The sequence below is a fragment of the Hesperophylax consimilis genome, chromosome 2 (assembly GCF_061612785.1).
Source record: "Hesperophylax consimilis isolate HC1 chromosome 2, BYU_Hcon_1.0, whole genome shotgun sequence".
NCBI classification, from domain to species: domain Eukaryota; kingdom Metazoa; phylum Arthropoda; class Insecta; order Trichoptera; family Limnephilidae; genus Hesperophylax; species Hesperophylax consimilis.
The window spans coordinates 40,681,450-40,706,148 of NC_142837.1; positions in this window are offsets into that span (position 1 = coordinate 40,681,450).

The window sequence follows — 24,699 nt, forward strand, 5'->3', positions numbered from 1 at the left end:
AAATTGCTTACGCTGGCAAAACCTTATGAGATTCATCAACATTATGTACTACGTAATTGTAAATCTTAAAAAGGCCTATATAAAAAAAATCATCGAATGTATACGACTCTCTCCAATGGATAACTAAAGGTCAGCTACCCAAGCAATATAAATAAATGAAAATTATAAATGTGCATTCTAGCATCACGTTCATTAATGAAATGAATTGTTCACATAGTTTTTTTATTAGCGATTGACTGACCGGTGGATGCAATCTAATTGATAATAGCGTGACTAGTCTATAGTTAATAATAAGATAGATCATTGTAGAAATTCATTATATATTTGTACAGCACTCCTGAGGTGATTTTGAATAAAAACGGCGCTATAAAAATAGTATTGTTATTATTTTATTTCGAATAACTGCTGCAATGTCGTCATATTTCAGAGAAATGCGTAAATCCCCGCGTGTGTATGTGATTGCTACCAAAAGTTGAGAGAATTCATTGTCATTGACAGTGAGTTTATTTGCCGAGTGTCAGCTAGATCGGATGTTGTGAAGTGGGTTAATTTTGGCTTCCAAGATTTGCATTCATTCATTACCGAAAACAAAAATTAAATTCAAAGGATGTATTACAAAATTATTCAATTCCGTTTTGATCTTCCCACAAATGAAGATAATAACGCTTCGTTTCAACTTAATTCCAGTAAAAGAAACAATTTTATACGTCTAGATTAGTTTAATTATTTTGGTTGTTATTAAAAATAATTTTAGCGTATTTAGATGGAAAAAGAATCTTTCGGTAAACGTCACACCGTACTGACAAGATTAAACATGTCGTCAAGTCTGACTTTTCCTACCTCCCAGGACACGTATAGTTATTTCATGTAGTAATCAAGTCTCCGTAGTGAGCGTTCAAAAAGCAAAAGAAGATAACTTGGAAGAGAGATACTATTTTTTATGTAAATAAGAATTTTAATTTTTAATTTTCCGACATTATGTCCGGGTTAAATCTTCCCCATAGGAAAAATTAAACCCTTCCACACACTTTTTCACAAATGATCATCTAGTCAATCCACATTATGCAAGTGCATTATATAAGCAAAATAAATACAAAACAATACAAGAACAACACGTCAACTCACCAGAGATCAAATAGGAAAATAATTCACCGACTCCAGATATTTTCATATCAGAGGGTTTGGCTCGGTAGAACTCCTAACAGGGCCTATAAATCCTACTGATCCCTCAACATTAATATTTAAAAAAATAAAAAATTAACTGGCGTAAGCCAAAATATTTAATAAAACATGACTAATTTCAAACAGAGCAAAAATCTTCGACATATGTAAAAAGTAGCATTTAAAGAAACACTGTGAATTTTTTCATATTAACAGGGAGATTAATGAATATTATTAATTTACTAAGAATCGAAATTTAATGAAAGTTTATCAGGAAACATGTTAATTCATTCGATGAACGCCTGCAATCTCGTTTTTAGTGAGATTTTTAATAAATTAGCAAAACTCATATTTCTCCCTGTAAATTACGTTAAATAAATACCAGGTTTGGTTTTTATAATTTTCGAAATATTCTTTGCGACTTTTTTTCTATCAAGGGAATTTAGTCTGATTACTTTTCAACTCCGCAAATATATTGTATTAGAAAAGAATACACATCTATTATTATTTGAGCTTGGAAACGTGTTTGCGAAGTTTATCATATTTCGTTAGAATAAAGCAAAAAATTATTGCGTTATTTAAATTAATTCACTTTTAATAATATGAAAAACTACCAGTTTATGAATTTTGTATCAGTGGTACAGTAGCGAGGATGACAGCTAAAATAGGGATTTTTGTCTATGGTATGGTATGGCGGGTCTTTTTTTTTTTAAATAATTTTTTAAATAAGTTGTTTTGGATATAAAATCGATTCTTTGTAATCTTATACGCCATTTTAAACTCTTACACTTAAATAATCAGAAAAAAATGCAGAACTTATTTGTGATATATTCGTTTTTGTAGTTATTTTCTTTTCATATAAGTACCATTAAAAAAATTATGATCATATACAATGTTAAAAATGTAGGTTAAGGGAAGGCAATGCCTGTGTGAGGGTAAAATACAAATCTTTATTGAATAATTTAAAACAAAGTCGCTCTCCGCGTCTGTCTGTATGTGCCCTTAGTTCTTCTAAACTACTCAATGGATTTTGATAGGGTTATCACAATCATTTTGAGATTTTCTTCCGGAAGGTTTATGTATAAAATACATGGATATTATATTTATAGAAACTAGAGAAAAGCCGATGTTTGTAATAAAAAAAATAGAGCGCTTAAATTTCTAACGCTGGCTAAACCTTGTGAAATACATCAAAATAATGTAAAAACTAGTGTAGCGCCCTACGTGGCAGCCGGACGCGTCCTAACGCGTCCTAAGCGTCAACCGCTCTGTGTTGTTTTAGTATTTTCAAGGGAAATGAGGAAAAATTCCTTTGAAATTTTTTTAAAATCAATCAATCAACATTTTAAATAAACTTATTAACCATTTATTAGAACTTTATAATATGTGATTTGAGTGCAGTGTGTTAAAAGTGAATATTTCGATATTGTTCTCACAATATTTGGCGTTCAAAACGAACGTCGATCGGTAAATGCACCTCAGATGTTTTTAACGGAATTCTCGGAAAATTTGAAGGGCCTGGCAGGTGTTAGTAAGCTAAACCCAGGGTAATTTATTATCCCGAATTCCGACCGTCGTCTTTTATTGCGGGCAGAATGCACTGCTTCAATAATCTCCAGGATGGACTCGCCGAATGTCTATGTGAGGTGCCAGTGCTTTATTAGCAATAGACACATACCTGGACGGATGACGAACCTCATGCTGGCACTGTTGGTGGACTCTCTCGATGCAGCAGCTGGTCCAGTTTCTTCACCACCTAGGATTCTTGCTGCAGAGTCTCCATCTTTTATCTTCGTCGAACGTCATAGTGGTGCTGCCAAGGTCTGGTATCTGTGAGAGGATATTCTGTCAGCGCTTTATCAGCAGCAGACATATACCTGGACGGACGACAAACCTCGTGCTGGCACTGATGGTGGACGCGGTGGACTCTTTTGCTGCAGCAACTGGTCCAGTTTTTTCACCACCTAGGATTCGTGCTGCAGAGTCTTCATCTTATATCTTCGTGTCACCTGTTTCTGTACTTCATCTTACTTTACTTAACTTCACTTTATTTTTGTAATATTTATATTTTTTGTAATACCTGCATCAACTGTAAAGCGCCTCTGAGGTGATATCTCACAAAAGCGGCGCTATACAAATTGTACAATAGATAAATAAATGTGTACATATTAAAAAGGCCTACAGACAAATGTACTGTGGTATTTGTCTATCTCCTAATGCAGGGTACACGTGAGCTAGTTAAATTGTATAAAATATAGTCGCTCTCCGCGTCCGTATGTTTGTGCGCTCAGTTCTTCTAAACTATACAATAGATTTTTATCGGGTTTTCACTATAATTTAGAGAATTTCTTCAGGTTTATATACATAATGCCCATACATATAATCATGAATATTATATGTATAGGAACAACGCCGGGTACACGTCATCTAGTTACTAATAAAATGCGAATAAAAATAAATAAAACTCTTTAAACAAACAAAAAATTCTAAAATACAACATCAAGTAAGTTCTAATGTAAATTTTAAAGTTCTAGTGTAGTAATGTAATATCATAATTTAATGTTTCAAGTATATATATAAACGACACATAAAACATTTTCAAAAACAAAAGATTTTCTGTTTTTGAAATTTTGCGTTTAATTTATGTTATTTTGAGTACAAAGTAAAATAATGTCATCACGAATTAAACCAATGGCCCAGTTCCGAGCAACTTTTATCAGAGAACTCCATATTATTTTCAAGCCAAACATCAAAATATGCAAACGACACTTAGCCACTACATGGACGTGGCGATCCCGTCCAAAGTAATGTAGCGGCCACCCCAGCCCACGAAGAATTATTATTCTGGCAAAGTGTGAAAATAGAAGGTCCGGTTTATGAATATAATAAAAGTGTCGCTATATTGGTGTCCTCGTTATTGTTATCTTGTGCCCTTTGAAGGCACCCTATTTCTCTGCGTAATGGCGTATTTACACAATACACACGGACTTAAATTATCCAATAACTTGACCCCGCTCCGAAAGATAGCGAAAGTTATCTCCCTCGTATGTGTAATCATTGTATGTTTACGGGGCGGAGTGTCGTCTGTCGTGTCCAGTGTACTTGAAAGGTGAACCAATTCTTTCGTATAAATTTAATTTATTTTATGGTCACCCTTGTAATGTTTCGAAGAGGTATTTTTTATTGGAGTGTTGCTGAAAATCTTAACGCTACACATATAAAATCTTATTTTGGCGTATTGTGATAGAGTTTATAGGCAAAATTTTGTTGCTACAGGAACCTACCACAGTCAAGAAGTCATAATAAGTGTACGGAGGCATCATAAGAATGCACTATTCCTATATAAAGTAGATAACAAAAATATTCAATGCCCAGATTTGCTAAATAAGAATTCAATGTACCTGCGCGTTCAACACGCTCTTGTGTCCTGTTCAGGGTGGATCAATGCAAAACGAACCCTAAGCAGAATTCTTGCCTGAACAGACTATGCAATAATTACAAGAGCGTATTATCCAAGGTGGATATTTTCAGTTGCGAATTTATCAAATACAAAAGGTCCATAAAAGAATATTTCTCTGATGGTTTGTGAATGATTTTATGTCTCTATTGTTTATATTTCTATTACGACTTGATTTATATCTACAACCTATCTCCATGGCTATAAATGCATTGATAAATGTTTTGTTTTTTAAATTTTTCGTTTTATATAATCTTTTTTTGTATAAATTGTTGATTTCATATTCCTTTCTTACAAATTTAATTTACATATTCCTTATTATGCTGCCTCAGTAGAGGTAAAGTCATAAGGAAGAAATCCATAATTGGTTTTATTTTGACTATATAATACTTATGTACAAACTCAAATAAATGTAAACTGTCGATTTCCAGAAAATCAATAAATAAAAGAAAATCTTCATTATATTTGGCGATATTTTTCTGAAATAAATAATTTGTCTGATTTCGTATCATAATTAATTTTCAAGAAATGTATTAAATCTCCAAAATATATATCAACATTACTGGTAACTTAATCAATGCAGCACTCCACACGCAAACATACGTACTATACACTTATACACCACACATTTTTGTATATATCGTTTATATTTATCTTCACCTCAATCATTCCCTAGCATGTCAATCAATCAATCCGGCACGTAAAAATGTTTATAAACACTCATCAGATATTTTATAGAGAGATATCATTTGTACCGATTTTTGTAATTATTTCCAAAAAAGTCCTGTAAGTTCAGCGTTCCTGCGATGCATGTTGAAATTATGCCATTGTACGCCGAGTTCATTTGCGAACATAATGGAATTTCATGTTTAAATTTATCGACAATTTTTATGGAGTAATTAAATGTAGATAATCCGAATCGATGCGACAGTAAAATTGCCTACACCATTTAGAGTCAGTTTAGCTATGGAATGATTTAATATGGGTCCATGTCTTCTGCTAAACCTGCGCGGTCAAAAGGGTTCAGGGATCGGTATGTCGTGATAGGAGAAGATGAACCTTGTGGAGATAAGTAGAGCCACTCTGTAGACCTTCTCGAAGAGCCTTCACATAAGGCCAACTATAGTATAGGTCTGACCGCGGACAAATACGTAGCCAGTGCTATCGCTAAGTAACTTTCACTATTTAAAAAAGTTTAATCACTCTGTTTATTTAATACGCTTGCAGTAAAACAACACACAAATCACAAATACCTTAAAACACGTAACAACAACGGTTGCCATTATTTGCAAATTTTCGTTGATCGATGGCACTGACTTGATCACGTGACAATTCCGTATGGCTGTCGGCTTTGGCTCTCTCGAAGCATGAGCACGATTTTCAGCAACCGAATCAACCACACGGAATAAGAATTCAACACAGTAGGGTGGTTTAACGTTTAATCACACGCACGATACGCGGTGTCGTGAATTAGGTATGCTTCCTTAACTTCCCACAATCGATAGAGCAAATTAAGTCACACACATATTGCGTGGACACTTTAGTGTAGGCTTATTGTGGATACAGGGTGGTTGGCTGAGTAATTACCTTTAAAATTATTCATTTCTACTTACTGTTAGGTTTGCATTTGTGAAAAGCTTAGGAAATTAGCAAAACTTACGACCCTTTATATAAATTAAATTTAATTATTTATTTAGATGATATTAAAACTGTATATTTTGGAAAAACAACCGTTACTTAAATTGGAGACGAAGGTTACAATTTACATTTATTTTATTTACTAAACCGAGTGGTATTAGATTATCTATAGGATAGCAAATATAAATAAATAAACAAATACATAGTCCTTATTCAATATATAGCCACAAATCATTGGTCCAATTAAGTACCGCATATTAAATTCGGAATTCATAAGTAAATAAATCGTAAATCGAAAAAAAAAATATATATATATATATTTTTTTTTTACATTAGCTCCACACAGGAGGTCCCGAAGAAAATAAGTTCCCCCAGTGCCTATGTCATCTTTAGGGATGCTGTGTTGGAGTTTTTTGTGGCCAGGAGTGACGGATATTTGAATTCATCTCTCTCACTGCATTTTAAGGCGATGGGTCGAGAGAGTCCTGTTAGAGAGGTAAAAATATCTCAGTTAACCAGTCTTTCCAAATCGCAGACGCATCCGCCGCCAAGAGTCAAACAATCATCAGCCTACAAATACACATTATATTATGGATAAGCTAACAAGAGGATGGTGAAATTATCCCTAAATAACATCATTTAGTCGTTTGGGGTGCTTTAAAATAAAATAAAAAAATATTTGTCAAATTATTAAATCGCGTAATCTGAATTTAATCAAAGAAATCAAGTTGTTTTCACTTTGAATAGGTTTTGCTAAAGAAATTACCATTAATAAGGCAACAATCCCGCCTGTAATAATGATCATTTAAATTTATCTATCTACATGCATGCTATCTAATTATATATAAAGAAGTGTATTTGCGAGTGGGTGACTTCCTTTTGTGTACAGTTTTTTGCAATAACTGCACACAAAAGGCACTAAGGAAAATAATTTCCCTAATAAATAATGACATCTTTGAGAAAGCCGTGTGAGGGGTCTTTTGGAGAGAGGACGAAGTAAACATGGGTCTCGCAGAGACTCATGTAGTATGAGTGAGGAAACACAGAGGCTTGAAACACTTGACCATCAAAATAAAAAAGTCATTGTCTACATGAAATTTTGTAAAACCACCCCTATCTCAACTTTTCACTCTTAAAGCAGAAATTTTGTTAAAGTTAGAATTTCAAATATCATATTCAACAGGAAAGTCAATCCATCCATCCATGTCCATAATTCCACCACTCCTCCCTCAAAAAGAAGCCTCTTCAATCTGCGTAAAGCCCGGGCATCACGTAAAGCTTGGTAAATAAATATGATCATTTGAGGTGCCAATATTGTCCAAACTTATCAACAATTTTCTTCAGAATATTGTTTGATGTGCCTATGTTTAGTGAACAAATCATATTATGATCATTTTCTCTTCTCCTTTCTCTGTGCTTTCTTCTGTTCCTCCCCCGATCCCCCAACCCCCGACATCAGGGTTGCCATAGTTCCGCAGACAGGTAGTAATAACCCGCAAAAAATTTGGCTCAAATTCCAATCACCCTGTTCAGAGTTATGAAGTGCGCGTGTGTGTGTGATGTTTATCATCCCCCATATGAAGTAGGAGTGGAAGTTGACTGTGAGTTGTTCGGGCTACCAGGAGAACAAAGCTGGGAGGAGGTATGCGTGAGGAGAGGAGAGTCTAGGGAGTAGAGAGTAGGCATACAGAGGGCAAAATTGAAATAGCGCCATTAACATGACAAAGGGAACGGCGCGCTGCCGACCCTGACATAGCGTCGCTAAGGGGTACACAACCCTGTCAAACTTTGAAAAGCTCAAGGTGATAAACTAACCAAAAATTTAGACCAAATTTTTATATCGATCAAAAGCATACTTTGTTTTATTTTTAGTGAGTACTGCACAAGAGTATCAACTGCTCACAACCGTCCAGAGACAGTGAGACTATTGCATCTCCTATTGGGGTGTGTTGTGAGGCGGTGAGAAGTGGAGAAGGGAAAGGGATAGGAAAAAGAAGGTGAAGAAGTACCTGGAAGTACACATTTGGCTATCTTACACGGCCAATGCCATTTCAAGCAACATTTTGATTCTAAATGGTCGTCTTTCTCCACAGCACTACAGTAAACATCTATAACGCTGGAGCGTGCTGCAAATGTGCCATGTATTTTTACATGCATAAGTTGAGAACGCAATATAAAATTAATCCAAACAGTGTTATTAATATTTTAAAATTCCGACGAAGTGGATATTTTTAAAAAACTCTAAATAATTTCACCCAAAAGGCATTTGATACATGGACAGTTACTATGATCATATTCGTTAGGAACAAAGAGGGTTCTAAAAGTGATTTTTATAAAAATGTTACTTGACGATTTAAACGAATTTGTTTTATGTTAAAACCAGTGGTAAAGGGAGTCTGAAAACATTTTAAAAATCGTGCTTAAATGATAAATAATAATAATTATTTATCATTTAATAAATAATAATTATTATTTATCATTTAAGCACGATTTTTAAAATGTTTTCAGACTCCCTTTACTTAATAACATAAAACAATTAATAACATAAAACAAATTCGTTTAAATTCCCTTTACTTAATAACATAAAACGGTTTAATAACATAAAACAAATTCGTTTAAATCGTTAAGTAACATTTTTATAAAAATCACTTTTAGAACCCTCTTTGTTCCTAACGAATATGATCATAGTAACTGTCCATGTATCAAATGCCTTTTGGGTGAAATTATTTAGAGTTTTTTAAAAATGTTCATAAGATTTTGATCATGAAATCCAGAAAAGTGTTAAACATGACGTAGTAAAATGAAGTAGTAAAATGAATTAATTACATTTTGCATGTACGGAAACCACTGAAAAGCCCATGACAGTCATCTGGAGATGATGGGTAAAGGAATGCAGGCGACATAAAGTGAGAGGTGAGCATGTGAATGAATTTTATAGAATGTGAAGTTTTTTCATCACAGCACCTAACCTAACCTCACCTCACCTCACTGGGATCTCATATGTCGAATTGTCTAAATCTATTGTGATGTACACGAGAAATACGTTCTACTGAAAACCAAGTAAAAACATTGATTTACAAGTACAGAATAATAAACTACCATAGGAAAAATCATTCAAGGATGTTAAAAAATTAAACTTTACACAGTTTCCCTGCTGTCGTCTTCGGGGATTATTTATTGAGTGTTTAAAAAAATTACATAAGTTCCACACAGGAGGCCTTGAAGAAAATAATTCCTCTCAGAGCCTATATCATCTTTTGGAATGCTGTGTGGAGGGTATGTTTAGAAAAAGTAGTAGCGTGGGTAGGAATCTGGGGTTCAGTGTGTCCAGGAGTGACGGACATATAAATCCAATCGTCCCACTGCGGTCCAAGGCAAGGTTCAGAGAGAGTCCTGTTAGAGAGGTCAAAAGGTCTCCGTCAACCAGTTTCTACCAAACCGGTCTGCCACGCAGTTTGTGGGCAGACGCATATGTCATCAAAATCCGGACAAACCTCATCCTATGAGTTTAGGCAGCCCAGTTTGTCTTATTTTGACTTGCTAAGTCACCAAACCATTTGTGGTGACCTATAGCTAGGGTTGCCATCTCTAAAATTTGGCAACCAGGACAAGAGGCGTGAAAACCCCGGATTTTAGAGCCCATAACCCGGACATGTCAACAGGTTTTTTTAAACACAGTCAGTGTAATAAAAACAGTTTAAAATGTCATAAATCAACTTTTTATTTATTTTCAGACCTTAAAATTAAATTGTGTCATCTTTTATCATCATTTTAAATGTACCCAACAAAACAGAATCTTATTACAGTTTGTTACACATTGTTTTCATAATCAGTTAGAATTTTTTCATTCTTAGGCTAGCTTTAGACTTGAAAATCCAATATGCCCATTGGCTAGAAGTCGTAAATTTACGAAAAAACTTACAAGTCGCTAGCCTTAAAATAAAACATAAATTATTAATATACTCTGTTATGAAAACTAAACCTTATTAAAGTATTAAACTTAACAAAATTCAATTAAATTTTTACAAAAATTTTAAAAATACTGGGACCATTTTAGTATTCAGTCTTACAATTTTTGAGGTAACTCTTTAAACTGAATAATAATTATTATCTTTAAATTTGTATCAGCAGCCATTTACACAACAAAATACCTCTTAATATAATATGAACTAAATTCAGTCTTCTTAAATCTTAAGCAACAAAACTGACAATTTTTTCAAGTTTAGACTTACTGGAATGTAAGTTACATTATTAATTTTTTAAAACATAAAATATCCACAGTCCGTGTGTGGCGGGCGGCCCAAGACTTTAAAATTTTAAACCCGGACTACAAATGAAACCCCGCCCGGACGCTCCCCGGACGCCTTCTAAACTAGGACAAATCCGGGGAAACCCGGACGGATGGCAACCCTACCTATAGCAGAGGTGTTGGTCAGTGGCAGCTCGTGATTTTTGGGTGTACTAGAGTGCTAAGTTTACAAAAAATGACATTATTGATGTTGTTGTAGCTGAAAATATATTTTTTTTCTAAATTCGATTTTTTGTATTAAGATTTTCAAAAAATTAATTTTAGCTTTAACAATATCAGCGATGTCGAATTTTTCAAACATCTCACTCTATCACACTGAAAAGTCACGAGCCGCCACTGGTGTTGATTATCCGATAAATGGTTCCCTTAGCTGCGGTACCCATATCCGCTTTCCAAATTGTAAAGGAGAGGATATAGTAAACATAGGTCAAGACCAGAAGAAGCCGATGTTGTACTAGAGAGGAAACACACCAGAAGCCGGAATATCGTTTCACACCTGCATTTTTATTTTGTAGGATTCTAATAAAAACGAATATCACAGAACGGTTTATTTTAAATTCGTTAAAAAAAATTATGCGTCACAACATGTTGAGGACCTCTGGCATAGCTACTGATGGCGGTGCCATGGCAGCAAATCATGTGTCGGATCGCAGCGGTTCTCAAAGTTTATGTGTGCGAGCCGCGTGTCAGATTAGTGATTCCCAAAGTTATTCAGGCGATGGCGTCGCGGCCAGAAGATGCGGCGGATTAGCGGTCTCGGAGTTGCCCGGGAAGCTGTCGAATGTCGTGATTATGAAATTTCTGCAATGAGCTTAATCTTAAGTTCTAAGGAGCCTTTGTCGAAGAGTAATAGCTTCTCTCCTTAACGAGCAGTGATCCGAAATTATATGCCTGTAGTGTGTCTATAATAAGCTTTATCTTCATGGTCCGCGAAATTGTAAATAGCTACATGTGTAAAAAATGAAAATAACTAAGAATTTGTAAGCTTTTTAAGTTCATTCATAAAAATTCTCCAGTGTTTTAAAAGAAATATCAGCTCTATTTTTGCCACAAATCTTCTAATAAATGTAATCAATAGTAATGAAGGATAAAATGGAAAATGTCAAATCGATGTCCAGTGTTTTTACTATTGTGTCTTCTGCGTACAAAGTCGGAAACTTTCAAATTATATTGTGTTTATTTGAAGTGGCCTGTAGGGTTAGTTTTTTTTCTCTATTCGATTGTAAATAATAAGTACGTTTACTTTTTTGTATCTGTTTGTAAGTAATAAAATTAGATGGAGACTTGGAACGCCTAATAAATTGTACAGCGCCATTGAGGTAATTTTTCACAAAAACATTGTTTATTATCCAATTATTATTATTTTTTAATGATAACCTAATGTTTATAAGACAAGGTTTTTTATGCATAGAACAAAGGATATCAATTTATTATAAGCAATAATAAAATTAAACAAATATAATATGCAGTGATTGTTGATTGAAGTACTAGTACATGCAGAATTATTTAGCGGGTTGCGAATAAGTCGACATAGCTCAGTGTTCTAGAGGACCTGACCGGACATCAGAAGGTACGGGTTCAATTCCCGTCGGCAGCATTTATTTATACTCGGGAGATATTTTCGATTTGTATGGATATTTCCTGTGAGTAATTATTGCTTATAATAAGTTTTTATTCAATTATTATTATCATTAGCATTCATAAAACAGGTACGATCAATATATTTAAAAAAAGTTTTAGGACATTTTCGATTAAGTTTTTACATTGCGTTTTTATAATGTCCCACGATTTTGATTGCTTTTTTTTCATTGGTACATATTGTAGAATATTGAAAAGTTATTAAGGTTTTAGAGGCAGACTATGCTTCGACGCTTTTAAAATATATTAAATGGCTGATATTAACGCTGGACACCCTTTTTTTCAATTTTACGAACAAAATACCAATATAGGTCTCGACGGCCTCGAACATCAAATCAAAAAAGTTGTACCACGATTTTGACTCTAAAAATGTGGATAGCACAAACGAATGGAAATTAATTATTCATTGTTTCAAAGTATTTTTATCTGCAGTTAGATAAGATAGTGGAGCTGAAAAATTACAAATGAATGATGGAACTGAGCATCAACCGGAGGCGTTTTAATTCAGGGGGTACATATGGGGATTTTTCGCTTTGGTTTTTGAGGAGTTCGAGATTGAATAATATTAAAAAAAAATTAAAACATTCAAACGTTACTTTCGAAATGATTGAATAAACTAATAGATCAATTGTTATTTTAATATTGATAGTATTATTAAGTATTTTGGTATTGATCCAGACGCAATTGTCTACTTAGCGAAACTAGTCCAATTAGTAGAGATAAAAAATGGATTTGCCTTGCAACAGCTGGTCTATGACATATTTTATATTGTTAAGTACCCTAAAAAAATTTTTTTTTGATCTTGGGACACTACGGAGGTCGCCATTTTGTAGGAAAGGTGCCAAAAACGTTACTTTTGAAAATAATTCTCCAACAGTAATTTTGTGTTGTTATTCCTTTCTAATCATTACGGTAATTTAGTGGGCTCATTGAAACACCGTCTTGAGGTAGAGAATGTAAGTTCTGGTAACGGAGTAACGTAAGTAATGGTAGTACGTACGATTAGAACATATAAAATTATACGGCAATCGAATATGTTTACATAAAATAATTCATGGTCATCTTGGTACGACATTATGTTAGAGCAATATTAAAATAAATGTTCTTGTTGACGCAACTATCTCCCTTTAACATTGTCCTTAATATTTTCCCATCCTATTACCTACAAGTACCTGTCATTATCCGACAATACCCACGTTTGTGTGACATTTTCAACAATAAACTTAACTGTAAAATCAGTTTATTGATGAAGCCTGTTTGATGAACATCTCTTTACGATCAGTGAATTTATTGATATCAACTCGGGGTAGAATACCTATTGTGCAGTGAATATATTCGGTTTCCATCAGTGTGTTTCTTACCCAATCCAGATGTTGTGGAAGTTGCGTGTAATAAATCATCTCCTGTGAGTGAAACCAACCAGCAACATCGTTGACGAACATCAAAGGGGTAAGTCGGATCCCTTCCTTACTCCCTGTTCACCCTCTCTAACCATCGTTGTGTCAACTTCAAGTTCACAATTAATTTTACAGTCCATTCTTGATTCGCCTTGCGATTACAGTTCTCAATTCCTTTTTCTTGACGCCATAGCATGTTTCACTTGAATATTTTTAAATAATATCGCCTAGTTTAGCCCTCTTGCCCAAATGTATCGAGTATATAACAAGATGGAGTGTGCTGAAGTAGACACTTTCGTCAATAATGTTTTTCTACTGCTCGAAAATATGTTGAGCTAATTATATTATGGATAGATCCCGCAATGTTTGGTCGGAGTATTTGCACATTGCTAGTCAATCCAAGGGAGCCTGCTATGCCTCAATACAAAGGAATATTCCATCAAAACCGAGGTTTCAGCAATTCCCTAAATTTTTCCAAAAAATAAACTTCACTCATTCAAATGAGGATCGGACATTGTTCCGTTCCTTCCCATCTTTTTAAAATTCACGTCCTTGACTCCCCAGATTGTACATTCTGTGGTCTAGAAGTGGGAACTTTAGATAACATATTTTTTGGTTGTCCCTCTCTAAACAAATATCCTCTCTTCTATCAAGCCTTATCTAAAATTGCCTCCCCTCCATTCAACATCTCATCTCTTCTAAGTCTGAACTCGACTCCAATTTTCATTATAATTTTGAAATTTGCCTATTTAAATAAAATTAATATTTAAATTCACCTTTCATTTCTCAGTAATTTTAAATGATGGCCAAGAACACCCTTGAAGGGTGTGAAAGCCAGAAATAATGGGAAAAAAAAATATTATGTATCACTTATGTCTCTTGCCTATCTTTTTACTAGTAATGCATGTATTTCTCAGTTCTAGAAATTCAGTCTTAAAATGTTGAAATTTCAATTACACACATAGCTCCAATCACAAAACAGTTTATTTAGTTTAACGACACAAGAGTGAAAATCTACAGAGCCACAGACGGCTAATCTATTCAAGTTCTAGAAATTGTATGTGGGACTGTCATACTGTCAGACTGACTGCGAGCCGAGAGCTCATGAGGGCCTTCGGAAATATTCGGATATCTACGTAAACCGAACATACACCACCTAGCGGAATGTATTAACATTGGAGTGAGTTTTTATATAATTTTGGATTTTGTGCAGATTTGAAATATATGTATTTGAAAATTAACAAAGGTTTTATTCGCACCCAAGTGAGAAAATCTGTAAAAAAAGCAGTATAAATAAATCAAATTTCAAAACCTTAACGTACGCTAAAGCGTTGGCCTGAAGGAGCCTTCGGTCTGACATGACGAGCAGCTAAGATTAAAATCTTAATTAAGCTGAGAAAGTTTGACAGATATCGGAGATCTGCAGAAATTTGATTAGGAAAATATTCAGGATGATGAGGAGGAAATGGAAAAGCGATCTTATAAAGGAAAAATGTTTTTCTGTTACTTCAGAAAGGGATAAAAAAACCGTCCCGACTTCTCCCAACATTCTGAACAGTTCTTTTGATCAATAGGCAAAGTGTATTCGGCTAAGTCGACCACAAAAGAAATTCTTCGTGGAAAGCTTGGTTCATTTTAAAAAGTGGCATCATTAAAAGCCCCTTTGCGAGATTCTAACTCTTTGGAAGTCGCGAGTAGAAGAGGCAACCAAATGAACGGTGAAAATAATATTTAAATTTGACGATTGCTCCAAAACCAATTCTGATTCAAAAGATATGACTCAATTTCTGTTTCAGGTGAGAGAAACGGTGGATTCTCAAAGAGTGAAAAATTACGTTTGTACGTGCGAAAATATCGGCTTTTATTGGGAATCGAAGTGTTTTCATAGCTCGAGCTTTTTCCAAGGGTATCCGAATGCTTTTAGTGTGGGATTTGAAATTTCACGCTGCGAACTACAAATACGTGAAATCGTTTATAAATACTAAACATACTAAAAGACCAGATAAAATAATTTTGATACATAAAAGCGGAAAACTTTGAGTTTTGAAGGACATTTTTTGTGTAACTCGTTTAAAATAATGATAATACAGTTAATTGAAGCATTAATTTTTTACAAAACACTTTGGTGATATTTCATAAGCCGCACGTTCTTGAAACCTAAAACACATTTTTAAAATAAATTATTTTAACTATTATTTTTTATTCAAAATTACGGACTTTCCGAAATTTTGACATGTAAAACTATATCGGGTCTATTATGTCTAATCGTTCGGTCTGTTAGTATAGTTTTATCATAATATATTTTATAAAATTCGTTTTCTAAAAATGAATTTGGTTCGTATTCATAATATGGTATTATATTACGGCAGTTTATTATTATTTATTATTATTTATTTATTATTATTTATAATTGAAAGAAAAATCTCACATAAGCGTTAGCCAGAGCAAGCAAATCAACGAGCTAATTGTAATATTAGTTTTGAAAGAACTGATTACACGGAAAAAACTTCCTGATATGAAATACTGTTCATTTATTAAAAATCTGCTTAAAATATTAGTTTTCCTGATAAAAATGGGACTGCAGGCCTGCAACGAATGAATTGAAAGAGTTCCTAACAAAGTATCAGTCAAAAGCAAATGTTTTATGAGGACGGCAGAAAACGTGTTCATACAAATACTGATATTGATATTGACATACTAATATTGTCGCATTCCATCATGAGATCTATTCGGAAAACAACACGAGTTTTCAATATGTTCTGAATTTTAATATTTTATCAGGAAGTTGGCATGCTGTCTTAAACCTTACAATTCATTTGGCCTGCAATCCAGTTTTTAACAGGGTAAAGAATAATTTGAACTAACTAACTAACTAACCATCGCGCCGTTTCTCCGCACGGATAGGCAGAGAGGACGGAGCGCCAAACAACTCGGTCTTGGCACACACTTCTTGCCTCATTCACATTCATACATCGTCTCATACTTACTCTTCTATTATTCTGACTCTTGACACGGCCCGACTCAAGTATCTGATTCACTTTGTCGCGCCATGTCTACATTTGCATCGTATATTCTCCTCACACTCCTTTCTTCGCTCATTCACTCTACATGCCCAAATCATCTATGCGTCCCTTTCTTGATCTTACTCATTACGCTTACATCAGCCTTGCACTCTTTGCGGATCTCCACATTCCTCACACGATCATACATGGTTGTACCACACATACGCCTCAGGGATCTCATAATAAATAAGCAATTTTTAATATCAATAAACTTTCTCCGTGTAGAACACCTTCATTCCAAAATCTCTTTTAATATTAATACTTAACATAATATTATGTTTCCAAAATGTCAAAATTAAACAGTAAATAATTTAAAATAAAATTAGTTAGATGATATATTTTTTTGATTCAATGTTTCCAATTATGTTATTATAAAACGTTTTGTATTTTAGACAAATCCGGGTTGTTAGACAAATATACCAAAATCAAATCTCGAAGGATCAATGTAAAGTTTTAGATAGTGAAGCGATGAGAGCCGCTAATCCCTCCCAGAATACCTCCCTGTTATTGGGGACATTTAGTTAACTATTTTCCAGGTGTGTTTGCCTCGCCTGAGATCACCTCCTCGGGAGGCTGCGCTCCTGGGACCGACATGAATTACCAAGGACCAACACACGTGGAAGTAATTTAATGTAACCCTAGTTAAGTGTCATAATTTGTGCGCGAATTAAGGCAGACATTGTGTTACTAATGCAAAAGTCATTTTCGAATCCTAACAATGAGGTATTATTACTTCAAAAACAATTATTTTGCAAGTATGTATATCCATGAAAGTTTCTGTGTTTGAGAGGTTACGATCTGTGGCTACGAATAATGTGGAGGGCATGGGTTCAATCCCAGAGTGCGCAAGTAGCAAAAATCTAGTACGAAAATATGCTACTATATCTATTTTTTACTATTTTAGGGGCAAGTTTGGCAATTATTATGATTTGACGGTACTTAAAAAATAATCTTGAATTTTTAGTATGCAAATATACAAAAATTTTAAATATAAATATGGATGAATAAAAAAATATATTTTGATGGGCTTATATTTAATTTTCACATATTTGTGGTGTAGGTATATATGTTTTAAATTCATAGTATTTACATAGTAGATTGGTAAAGATTATTGTTTAAATAATTATCATTAGTTCACAAAAATTGACAAAGTTGCCTCTAAAATTGTGAAATTTTTTTTTTTTTTAGTGGCCTATATTTTCTAATTTCAAACACAAATACATAGAGCAGCACATAACCGTACTATATCTCGTATTTGTTATATCTTTTGATTAAATAAAATATTATTCTGTTTGATGAAGTATTTTGGCCACAAATCATTTTTTTTATGAAGAAGACCGCGCAGCCGTTCCTACAATGACGAAATGTTGAAATATTAGGAATTTTATGAACACGAGTTCGTGATAATACGTTAATCTTTTATTAAAAGTTTATTAGGAAATCATCAATTCATTCGTTAAGGGCCTGCAATCCCGTTTTTAATCAGATCACGAATAATTTTTAGGAGATACTTAATATTTTAGCAATATTTTATATCAGTGATGCTGCAATAAGTTGGCAAGGGAATCAGAAGGAGAAAGAGTTTATTGGTAATAAACCAGAGCCTCACCAAGCTTCTTGGACTGTGTTCTCGCCGGGGTGATACTGAGAGTATTTCCATTCTTTGTTCTAGAAATATGCTAAATAGAATGAAAGATCACGGCGTGTCGATATTTTAGGTACTCTAATTTTATCATACTTATTACTTTGATATCATATAGGTGGAAAATATATCTACTATTATCTCTCTAGTTTGTAGCGAAATAAAAACGAACCTTTACATTTGGTCGGAAAACATTTGATACAAGAGTGAAACTGGTGATCTATATTACATTTTGAGTCAATTTTGAAATAAAACTTTATTTGATTTGAGTTTTCGTTTTCGACTAATTCCCGTTCCAAATTGTAATTTTCTGGCCAAATTTTAAATAAAACGGTCGCTACGGGGTTACAATTAGTTCTTTATTGTATTTTAAAGTTCGTCGGAGCGCATAACCGGTTGTGTTCTTGAGTTGTGACGTCATGTATTCAATCTGGAACGTTTAGAAACCTTTGTGGCTGTGACTTACCTATTTGGAATTTCTTTCGGGTGAAAGAAGTGGAGAGGAAAAGAGATGGAAAATGCAAGTACCATAAATACTCAAAAGACCACACTGAGAACATCAACCACTTTGAAAAACATCAGCAATTTTATTATTGTAGTTATTTACGTAGTAAATATATTATGATACAATGTGATTTATTTATTGTGATTTAGTTGATTATGATCAACGTGCCGATAAATTAGGACCGTTTTTAAGCGCATTTGCTAATGGTAAAGTTATAGTACGATTTGACTTGGCTACCCAAGAATATTGTTTTAAACATATTACGATAAAGTTTATCGTTGCTTTTAAACGTGCAACTGAGCCGTCGATAAAAAAAATTGGCGCCGTTGCGTCGCGTCGTCACAAAGTTATTAAAGTAACGACTCTTTTTGTTTATTTTCATAATACATTATATTTGTAACTATTTATAAGACAAGATTTTGTAATGCTTGCTTTATGATATTTTTTTAATAATATTAAAATAATGCTCATTCATTAGAAAAAATCATTTTTTTTCCTGTCATCATTCGCACCTCACATAAAGTAATCTATCATTTAATCTATTGACCGAATTGGATTCCAAACAGGCGTCGTGATGTGAGTGATATCCATCACTTATTGTGTTTTTCGTGTTTTTATTTTATTACATTAACCAGGGTTTGAGAAAAATAATTTCTCTTAAAGCCTATGTAATCTTTGGGATTACTGTGCTGTGTTGAGGGTTTTTTAAGGAGTGGAAGGAAAGAAAGAGTGCAAATTCTGAAAAGGAAAATGGTATGAGAGGTTGATAGGAATCTGTGGATCAGTATTTCTAGGACAGACGTATAAATATATCCCTCCCAGTGCGGCGCAAAGCAATGGGTCGTAAGACCAGACAAACCAGCCTCTCCCGATCTGGCACCTCACGCAGGTGGTGGGCAGACGCATCCTGAACACACCTTGGGGTTACCTGGGGCAGAAGTGTTGTCCAATAAATCGTTCCCGAGGCGGCGGTACCCAAGCCCGCCTCCCGAATTATTAATTGTTTTGGTGATAGGAGATATACAAATTATTGTTAATTTAAAAACACAAAGACCACGTTTTTGTTTGTAACAAACGTTGATTATTTCAAAGGATCACTAGAGATATGTTTTTTTTTTAACTACTACGAAAATCGTAGAGATCTTAATAAATCTTTTTTAATGTTTGCATTGTGCTTTTCTAACTCAAACCGTATTTCTTCACTTCTTATTATCAAGACAAAACCTTCGCAAAAAAATGCCAAATTTATCGTTGAAGATATACCTATTTTATTATTTACACTATTTAAACAAATTTCCACCAGACTCAGGGCCGTAAGCAAATGTTTGTTGTATAAATATATGCGTGGTTTATGAAAAGTGTGCTGTAGGTAGAATTTTTTTGTTTTCCTTAGAAGTAAATGAGGAATAAGGGTTGTATGTATTGCGAAGCGACACGACGTGTGTTTTGTACATTAAAATTTATGTCGACCTACACATTTTATTTTTCCTGCTTATTCGAATGTTTTCCACGCGAATTGGGTAACAGGTACCAAGAAAACAGATCCAGCGTGAAATTGTATGTGAGTTATGAATTCTTTTTAGATTAAAAACGAATTCACTGTAATTTTTCGGTATGTTTTTATGAAGAATAAATTGAATAATAATTCAAACAGGAATAGGTTTCGGCTTAGGTCCCTGCGCGTGAATGAGGCACAATGATAAAAGGGTTATTTTCGTTTCATGGTGCGAAAAAGGTTACTGATATTTACATAATCCGGTACAAAAATACAATTCATAAAGGGTGTCGATCACGTTACCCCCTTCTGTTAAGGTTCCCGCTGTGCCATTGTGAAAGTTGTTATGACAACCAAATCAAAAACGAACAAAGTAGTACGAAACAATATAGAAATTGATTTGTTTCGGATATTATTTTCGGACTCTAGGTAGACGTAGACATGGGTTTGTATTGTTGCCAGGGTCGAATTTCAGTTATTTTTTGACGCAGTCAAAGAGACTTTAGATTCAGTACATTATTTTGGTCTGACTTCTTATTTAAGGCTCTACTCTGAGGGTAGTGTAATAATAATAATAATATATAAGAAGGTTTGCACATTACAACTATAAATGCATGTTATGGTGTATATTGTATGTTGATTTGTAACTTTTTTTTAAGGTTTTAAAAGTAAAAGAAAAATAATATGATGGTAAAAAGAAAATAAAAGTACAGTTAGTTGTGGTTTCTCAAATACCGCCTCACTAGGCTAGCCTGTGTTGAGGCAGATTTTTTCAAGTAAGTTCCTTTGAACATACCTTTACTTGTATTAAGATGTATTCGCTCAATAATATGGTGACTTCAATAACTGCGAATTTGGGTGAATGTACCGGTAAAGGCCCTATTCTTATTTTTGATTCAAGTTTTTACATTATCTTTGAAATTTTTTTGTGAATCACATTGTTTTATGTTGTCTGGAAGAATGTTGAGTCTTGTAGCAAAGTATTTAAAGTTTCGTTTAGCAAAAGTAGTATGCGTTATCGGTATTTGTAGTAAGTTTTTGTTGTTGCTTCGAGTACATTGTGTATTTGAACTTTTTTCGTAGTAAATATGTATAGATGAGTTAGGATATGTGATCATATATGATTAAGAAGTTAAGCATTTTGAGACAATAAGATAATTTGGGAGGCGGGTTTGCGTACCGCCGCCCCAGAACCTTTTATGGTATAACAACAATACTAAGTATCAAGTGTAACAGTCGATTGTTTCAACTCTGCGTTATAAAACTAGTTAATCCGCAATAAATCACTGCAATAAATAATTTCTCGGTGGTATATCAATAACTATTGCCATTCGAAACCGTTGGTGTTTTTAAACCGTACTCTGTGCAAACATTATTATAAATTTAAAACGAAAAGTGACATTTACTCACGACACTGAGTGAGCTGAATATACATTTATAATAGTAGTTCCCGCTTAGTGCTGCAGGGTTGTCAAAATTCTTGTCTAAAATTAAAAAATAATATTTATTTTATTGTCATTATGAATAATAACGATAGTGCCGTGTCATCATTAAATATGGCGACAGAATCAATTAGTGCCCTCCATAAAGCCATCACCGATCCTGCACTTAAAATCACCAGGGATCAAATGACAAAAATATTGTCACTACTATCAACCGTCTCTGGAAACATGACAGACGTAGGAGTGAAGGTGGGGATTCTCGTGGGTAAAATTGATACTTATGAAAGGACAATTGATAAGCAACAAATTCCAGTAAACTGCTCTCCAATAAATGATTTGCTCGCGGAGGCAGAAGAAAGAAAAATCCGATCGAAGAATATCATTCTCTTTAATGTTCCGGAGAGCATCTCGGAATCTACTGCAACGACTATCGCAATGGATAAAGAAAAAGTAGTTTCAGTAATAAGTGATATTAATAGCGAAATCATACCAAATGTCGTTAAGATGTATCGACTGGGTGTACAAAGAGCTAACAAAACAAGACCAATTAAGATCGAATTTAAGGAATCTGTATCGGCGCGTGAGGTTTTATCAAGAAGTGCAAGAATCAAAAATGGTATCAAGGCCAGTAATGATCAAACTAATTTGCAGAGGGCTCAACTTCAGGATTTACGAAACGAACTTGACACGAGGAAGAAAAACGGTGAAACAAATATCACAATCAAATACGTGAACTCAGTCCCTAAAATTATAAACTGTGTACCAAAAAACTACGACAGCAAATAATAAAGTGCTATTATCAAAATGTGAGAGGGATCCGCACCAAACTTCCCATTTTGGTAGCATCGGCAGCAACCATCAGCAGTGATATTTTCTTTTTATCCGAAACATGGCTTGACTCGGGAATTAAATCTGCTGAATTAGGCTTCCCTAATTTTAATATATACCGCACGGACAGAAATTCTAAAACAAGTGCCAAAACACGAGGGGGTGGTGTAGCCATTGCTATCTCAAAAAATCTCAGTTCCTCAAAAATATCCACGAAGAACCCAAGCATCGAGCAAATTTTTGTCAAAGTGAACACTTCTGGCGGAAAAATAATAGTGGGATGTGCGTACCTACCTCCAAATTCTGACGTTCAATGCTACAGCAATCACTGTGAAGAGGTTGAATCAATTTGCGCCCAATACCCTCATACAAAATTACTTCTAGTTGGTGATTACAACCTGCCACATTACGACTGGTGTAATATAAGTACTGACAATTATTGTTCCAATGTTAAAATTTGGGAAGTTAGAGATATGGCCCTGTTCTTGGGACTAACTCAGTGTAATTGTGTTTATAATATAGGTGGCCGTACATTGGACTTGGTCTTGTCTAATGTGTCTGATATATGTGTTGTGAGAAGTACAGAAATACTTTTGCCCGTCGATGTTTACCATCCGCCACTAGAAATATGTTTGTCTAATCTTAAACCAATTCCCACTGTAAAAAAGATAGAAGAAACTCGCAATTTCAAAAAAGCAGACTATGTTCAAATTTCTAACTTTCTTAAACAGAGTGACTGGTCATTTTTAGACACTGATGCTGATATTAATGTACAGCTTGTAAAATTTTACTCCATTGTTAATTCTGCAATCAAAAATTTTGTACCTTTGACAGTTTATAGGGAAACTGAATTTCCGAAATGGTTCTCAAAAGAACTGATTGACTTAATTTACGTCAAAAAAATATCGCACAAGAGGTTCAAACAAAGTCGCCTGGCTATCGATTATATTGCCTTTCAAAAAATGAGGGCAGAATGTAATAAGCTCTCTACTAAATGTTATAACAGTTACATGTGTGTTGTCGAAGGCTCTCTCATAGAGGACTCAAATTTCTTTTGGAAATATGTTAAATCCCAAAAATAAAATGGAACTCATATACCTAGTACTATGTCATTCGATTGTAAACAATCACAAAATCTACAGGAAACTGTTAATCTGTTTGCTGAGTTTTTTGGAGGTGTATATGTTAGTAATAGTGTAGACAGTAAGTACTCTTGTTCTAATTTGGTTGAAAACCTTGATATATCTGACTGTACAGTAACTATAGAGGACGTTATGTCTAAGCTGAAGAGTCTCGATTCCCGCAAATCCTCAGGACCCGATAAAGTTCCACCTAGATTCCTAGTTAATTGTATGCATTCATTGTCACATCCCATACATAAGTTATTTATGAAGTCACTCTCATCAGGTGTGTTTCCTGACCTTTGGAAGTTTAGTCATTTGACGCCTATTTTCAAAAAAGGAAATAAGAGCGAAGTAACAAATTATAGGCCAATATGCATAATGTCTTCTTTACCCAAACTTTTCGAAAGCCTAGTACTAGACAAGTTGATATCTCAATTTAAACGAGTAATCTCACCAATTCAACATGGATTTATTAAAGGAAGATCAACGCTTTCCAATTTAATATTATACACTAATGATATCGTCAATGGCTTTATCATATCATATCAAACTGACTCCATATATACTGACTTCAGTAAAGCATTTGATAAAGTAAACCACAGAATCTTAATACGTAAATTAAAATTGTTGGGAGTGAGAGGGAGCATGTTTGAATGGTTTAAGAGTTATCTGTTGGGAAGGTACTTAGCGGTAAAGGTTGATTCATTCACTTCTTACAAATTTGCGGCATCAAGTGGAGTACCGCAGGGATCTCATCTGGGCCCAATATTATTTTGTTTGTTCATCAATGACATAGTAAATATTTTTAGCAAAGTCAAAGTTCTGTTATTTGCCGATGATTTGAAGATCTACAGAATAATTAAAGATGATAATGATCGCGCTATTTTGCAGTCGAATCTGAATAAACTATTTGCTTGGTGTTCAGAAAATGAGTTGCAACTAAATATTAGTAAATGCCAGATTATTAGTTTTTACAAAGGTAAAAATCCTCTTCATTTTTC